The sequence below is a fragment of the Molossus molossus genome, unplaced genomic scaffold (assembly GCF_014108415.1).
Source record: "Molossus molossus isolate mMolMol1 unplaced genomic scaffold, mMolMol1.p scaffold_m16_p_10, whole genome shotgun sequence".
In the NCBI taxonomy this organism is placed as follows: domain Eukaryota; kingdom Metazoa; phylum Chordata; class Mammalia; order Chiroptera; family Molossidae; genus Molossus; species Molossus molossus.
The window spans coordinates 86,517,029-86,523,128 of NW_023425345.1; positions in this window are offsets into that span (position 1 = coordinate 86,517,029).

Consider the following 6,100-nt stretch of genomic DNA (forward strand, 5'->3'; position numbering starts at 1 on the left):
CATAGGGTAGTTTCCATGATTTTCTAAACCTAGTATTCCCATTTAAAATTTTTTTAATTTAATTAATTTATTTTTGTTACAGATGTTTCTCCTTTTCCTCCCATTGACAACCTCCTCTCTCCCCTCCCCCCCCCCCAGCATCGTTGTCTATGTCCATTGGTTATGCTCATATGCATAAATTCTTTGGTTTATCTCCCCCCTCCCCCTGCCCACATTTTGAACTTTGGTGGAAATTGTGATATGTTTCTAACCAACTGAATATGCCGAGGGCGACTGGATATCATTCCTGTAATTATATTAAGTTATATTGTGAAGCTGACAGGATTTTTCAGATATAATTATGGTCCTGAACCAGTTGACTTTGAGGTCATCGAAATGGAGATTACCCTCACCAGCAGGATCCGCCTGCCATGTAAAGGGCCTGCCGGGAGACGTCCTCTGTTCATGGTTTTGAAGTAAGCTGCCAGGTGTTTCCCAGCCCAGAGGAATGCATTCTGGGGGAGTGTGGAAACTGATCCTGTCCTAGCTCAGCCTCCTGATAAAAACACAGACTTGCAAGACCCTGACCAGAGGCCCAAGTTAAGCTGTGCCTAGACATCTGACCTACAGACACTGTGAGATAATAAAATGAGTGTTGTTTTAAGGTGTTAATTTTTTGGTAATTTGTCACACAGCATATAAAAGGAACACGAAGCCTCTTAATAAAAACTTCAAGAAACAGACCAGATGTCCTTACATATCCAAAGCAACCTCAAGCTTTTAAAATGAATTATTTTAATGCTGCATCAATCCTTACTGTGATGTCAAAACAGTATATTTTTTTGCTGCTAGGCAACCACTTTCCTTAGTAATTTTTGCTTAGAAATGTTCAATGTTTTTCAGCTCTTTCTCGTTGTTTATTGCATGTCAGTCCAAAAAATAAATTAATAAAAGGCCAAAAAGATAAAAGCTATGGGCAGAACCTCCACGGTCTCCATTCACATTACTTGTTTCTTGTCTACATAAATTCTTGCTGCTCACCTCAGATGCCCAGCACATCCCACAGGCCATTTCATTTTTATTTTCACTCTGTTTCTGCCACGTCAGTTAGACTAACGGAGAAAAGGCAGATAACATCATCTTACCGATTGTCAATAGGAACGAATTCTCATCCATTAATAAATGCTAGGACACTGAAGGCAGGTCTGCGTACTGGTTAATGAAACTAACATGATGTTGAGCTCTATGTTGGCTTCTAAGTATGCGACCTTGGAAAAACTGTTCAGTCTTTATGAAACTCCATCTTATTATGTATTAAGTGGGGAGAAGAATGTCTTGTATCATATTGGTGTGTGATTTAAATTCACAAAATATCTAGCAGTGCTGGGCACAACTGGGGATCAGTATATAGCAACCATTCCCACATACTGACTACTTACAAGTCACTGGGCACGGCTGCCCTCTCCACCTCCCTGTCCTGCTCTCTCAGCGAAGACACACCTTTAATTAGCACAGCCATTATCATAGTGAGGATGCAAGATGAACTTTCTTATTCCTATTACTTAGATGAGAAAATTGAAACTCAGGAAATTGAGAGCCTTCTGAAGTTTACATAGAGAGTGAAAGTCACAGCTAAGAAATGAGCCTAAGCCTTTATAAATTCCGTTTTCTTTGCAATTGCTTCGCCTGTGTCGTCTCAGCATCCTGAGGCTATGCCACTGAAACAATCTATTTCCAAACGATACTTAATTCTTAAAAAAATAAAAATAAAGTACATATCCTAAGAAAATTAGAAGCCCCCAGGTAGTTTTTAAACCCAAATAACGCCCTGGCCAGTTTGGCTCAGCGGTTAGAGCGTCCGCCTGCGGTCCGGAGAGACCCGGGTTCGGTTCCCGCTAAGGGCATGTACCTCGGTTGCAGTTTGTCCCCGGCCCTGGTTGGTCGTGCGGGTGGCAGCCACTCGATGTGTCCCTTTCACATCGATGTTTCCCTCTCTCTCTCTTTCTCTCTCCCTCCCACTCTGTCTGTGCAAAAGATGGAAAAATGTCCTTGGGTGAGGATAAAAGAAAAACAAAAAAAAAACAACAAATAACTGTATTTGGGACCATATGTAACCCCTTGTTACTGGGTTCTGTTAATTGAGAAAAGACTCATTCAGATTATGAAATCATCTAATGTTTATTGGCTATTATCAGCATAGTTTCACACACACATATACATACATGGGTGGGAAAAGGCAAGTTTATAGTTTTTCATATGGAAAATGCAAAAATTGATAAATAATAATATAAGAAGAAACTGTTTTGCATACTCACAACTGTAATTCTATTTTTACCTACTCTTAAATTTTAAATAAGTTCTTTAAAAGATAGCCATGAGGAAAAGAAACATGACAAAATAAAGAGAAGATAGGAAATTTACTATTTTTAACAGAATTTTTTTTTTGAGCAGTTTTAGGTTCTCAGAAAAATTGAGTGGAAAGTACAGATACTTCCCATATAACCCATGACCCACAAGCATCCTTTACTATCAACATTTCCCACAAGAATAGTACATGTGTTATCATTAATGAGCCTATGCTGGTCCATCATCTTTACCCAAACTTCATAGTTTACAGTAGCGTTCACTCTTGATGCTGTACATTCTGTAAGTATAGACAAATGTGTAATGGCATGTACACACCTTTGTAGTATCATACAGAATAGTTTCACTATGCTAAAAGTCCTCTGTACTCTGCCTATTTATCTCCCTCTCCTTTCAACCCCCAGAAACAACTGATCTTTTTTACTGTTTTTGCAGTTTTCTCTTTTCTGGATGTCACATAGTTGAAATCATAGAGTCTGTAGCCTTTTCAGATTCTTTCACTTAGTAATATGCTGCTTTCACTCAGTTATATACATATAAATTTTCTCTATGTCTTTGCATGGCTTGATAGCTTGTTTCTTTTTAGTGCTGAATAATATTCAATTATTGAGATGTGCCACAATTTATTTCTTTATTCAACTACTGAAGGACAACTGGATTGTTTCCAAGTTTGGGCAATTATGAATAAACCCGCTCTAAATATCCATTTGTAGTTATTTGTGTCAACATAAGTTTTTAACTCTTTTGGATAATTAATAAAAAAATATAATTGTTGGATCATTGGAAGGAGTATGCTTAGTTTTTTAAGAAACCATAGGCTGTCTTCCAAAGTGGCTCTACCTTTTGTACTCCCACCAACAATGAATGATGGTTCCTCTTGTTCCAAGTCCTGAATAGCATTTGGAACTGTCAATGTTACTAGATTTTGGCCATTCTAATAGGTGTATAGTGGTATCTCCTTGTTTTAATTTGTAGTTTCATAATGACATAAGCTAATGAACATTTTTTTTACCTGCATGTCTTCTTTTCCATCTGCATATTTTCTGTGGTGAGATGTGTGTTTATGTATTTTGGCCATTTTTAAATCAGATTGGTTTTTTTTGTTTTTTATTGTTGAATTTTGAGAGATCTTTGTGTATTTTGGATAACAGTCTTTTATTATATGTGTCTTTTGCAAATATTTTATACCATTCTTTGGTTTGTCTTAGTCTCTTCACAATGTCTTTTACAGAAAATGCTTTATATTTCAGTGAAGTCCAACTTATCAATTATTTCTCTTTTTGGCATTGCATCTAAAAATATATCACCATAGCCCTAAACGGTTTGGCTCAGCAGTTGGAGCATCGGCCTGCGGACCAGAGAGTCCCAGGATCGGTTCCCGCTAAGAGCATATAGCCCCCCCCCCCAAAAAAAAAAAAAAGATATCACTGTATCCAAAGTCATTAGGTTTTCTCCTGTTATCTTGTAGGAGTTTTACAGTTTCGTATGTTGTTTTTAGGTCTATGATCCATTTTGAGTTAATTTTTATGAAGGGTGTAAGTTCTGCATTTAGATATATTTATTTTTGCATGTGAATAACCAGTTGTTCCAGGGCCATGTGTTAAAAACACTATCATGTCTTTATTGTATTGCCTTTTCTCCCATGTCAAAAGAGGGGGTGGGGGGGAGATAAACCACAGAACTTATATGCATGTATGCATGAATAATGGACAGGAACAACAAAGCTGGGGAGAGGGCGGAAAGGCAGGGGGAGGGGGGAATCAGTGGGGGAAAAAGGAGAAACATCTGTAACAAAAAATAAATCGATTAATTAAGAAAAGAAAAAAATTTTCCACATGCATCAGGGTCTATTTCTGGCTCTCTATTCTGTTCCATTTATTTTAAAGACTGTTTTTTTCACCAATACCACACTGTCTTTATTACTCTAGCTTATATTATTACTTACATTAAATTTTGAAGTTAGGTAGTGCTGGTCCTCAACTTTGTTCTTCAATATTGAGTTGGCTATTTTAGGTCTTTTGCCTCTCTATATAAACATTAGAATCGGTTTGTCAGTATTCACAAAGTCACTTGCTGGAGTTTGCATAGGATTGCATTGAATCTATAGACAAAGTTGGGAGGAACCAACACCTTTACAAGATTGTCTTTCCATCCATGAGCATAGACTATTTATTTATTTAGTTCTTTTGTTTTCTTTCATCAGAGTTTTGTGGTTTTAAAATAAATCTTGTACATATATTGTTAGATTTATACCTACATATTTTATTTTGGGGAGTGTTAATGTGCAAATGGTAATATGTTCTTAGTTTTAAATTCTACCTTTTCTTTCCTGGTATATAGAAAAGTGATTGACTTGTATGGTATAAACGTGGTGAGAGTGGACATCTTTGTCTTATTTCTGACTTTAAGAAAAATACTTTTCATTTTTCCTTGTTTGCTATGATGTTTGCTGTTGGGTTGTCATAGATGGCCTGTATTATGTTGAGATGTTCCACCTATGCCCACTTTGCTGAGAGTTTTTGTCATAAATAAGTGCTGGAATTTGTCAAATGTTTTTTTCTTCATCTATTAAAATAATCACATAATTTTCAGTCTTTGTCTTCTTTATGCGATGTATCATATTAATTGATTTGCAGATATTATACCAACCTTGCGCACAGGAATAAATCACTCTTGATCATGATTTATTATCTTTGTAATTTGTTGCTGAATTTGGTTTGCTAATACTTTGTTGAGGATTTTTGCATCTACGTTCATCAGGGATAGTGGCCTATACATTTTTTTGGTAAAATCTTTGTCTTGATTTGGTAACAGGGAAATGCTGGCTTCATAAAACGATCTTGATAGCCATCTCTCCTCTTTATTTTTTTGGAAATAATGTGATAGGAATAGGTGTTAATTTGTCTTTGACTATTTGGTAAAATTTACCTGTGAAGTCTGCTGGTCCAGCAATTTTGTTTGTTGGAAGTTTTTTATTCCATGTTTTTAGTAGTTATTAGTTTGTTCAGATTTTTTGTCTAGATATTCTATTTGTTGATGTCACCTAGGTGTTAAATTCCCCTACTATTACTGTATTACTGCCATGCTTTCCCCTTAAATCTGTCAATATTTGCTTTACCTATTTAGGTGCTTCTACATTGGTTGTCTAAAGGTTTATAAAGGTTATATCCTCTTGTTGCACTGATGCCTTTATCATGAAATGTCTGTCTTTGTTTCCTGTTACAGTTTTTGTTTTAAAGTCTGTTTAGTCTATAGGTATTGCTACCTCAATATTTTCTTTTATTTCCATTTTCATAAAGTATCTTTTCACATCTCTTTACTCTAAATCTTTGTGTGTCTTTCGATCTGAAGTGTGTCTCATCTAGGCAGCGTACTTACGTGTCTTTTTTTCTTATATATTTAGCCATCCTATGTCTGTTGATTAAAGTATTTAATCCATTTACATTTAAAGTAATTATTGATAGGTGTGTAGTCATAGACATTTTATATTCATATTTTTTTATATTTTTCTTCCTTCTTCTTAATGAAGTCCCCTTAACATTTCTTATAATACTGGTTTTGTAGTGATTACTTCCTCTAGCTTTTTCTTGAATGAGAAGCTCTTTACCTCTCCTTGACTTAGTGATAGCTTTCCTTGCTTGGTAGAGTAATCTTTGTTTTAAGTCCTTATTTCTCAGCAGTTTGAATATTTTGTGCCAATTCCTTACAGCCTGCAATATTTCTGTTGAGAAATCAGGTAACAGTCTTTTGAGAGCTC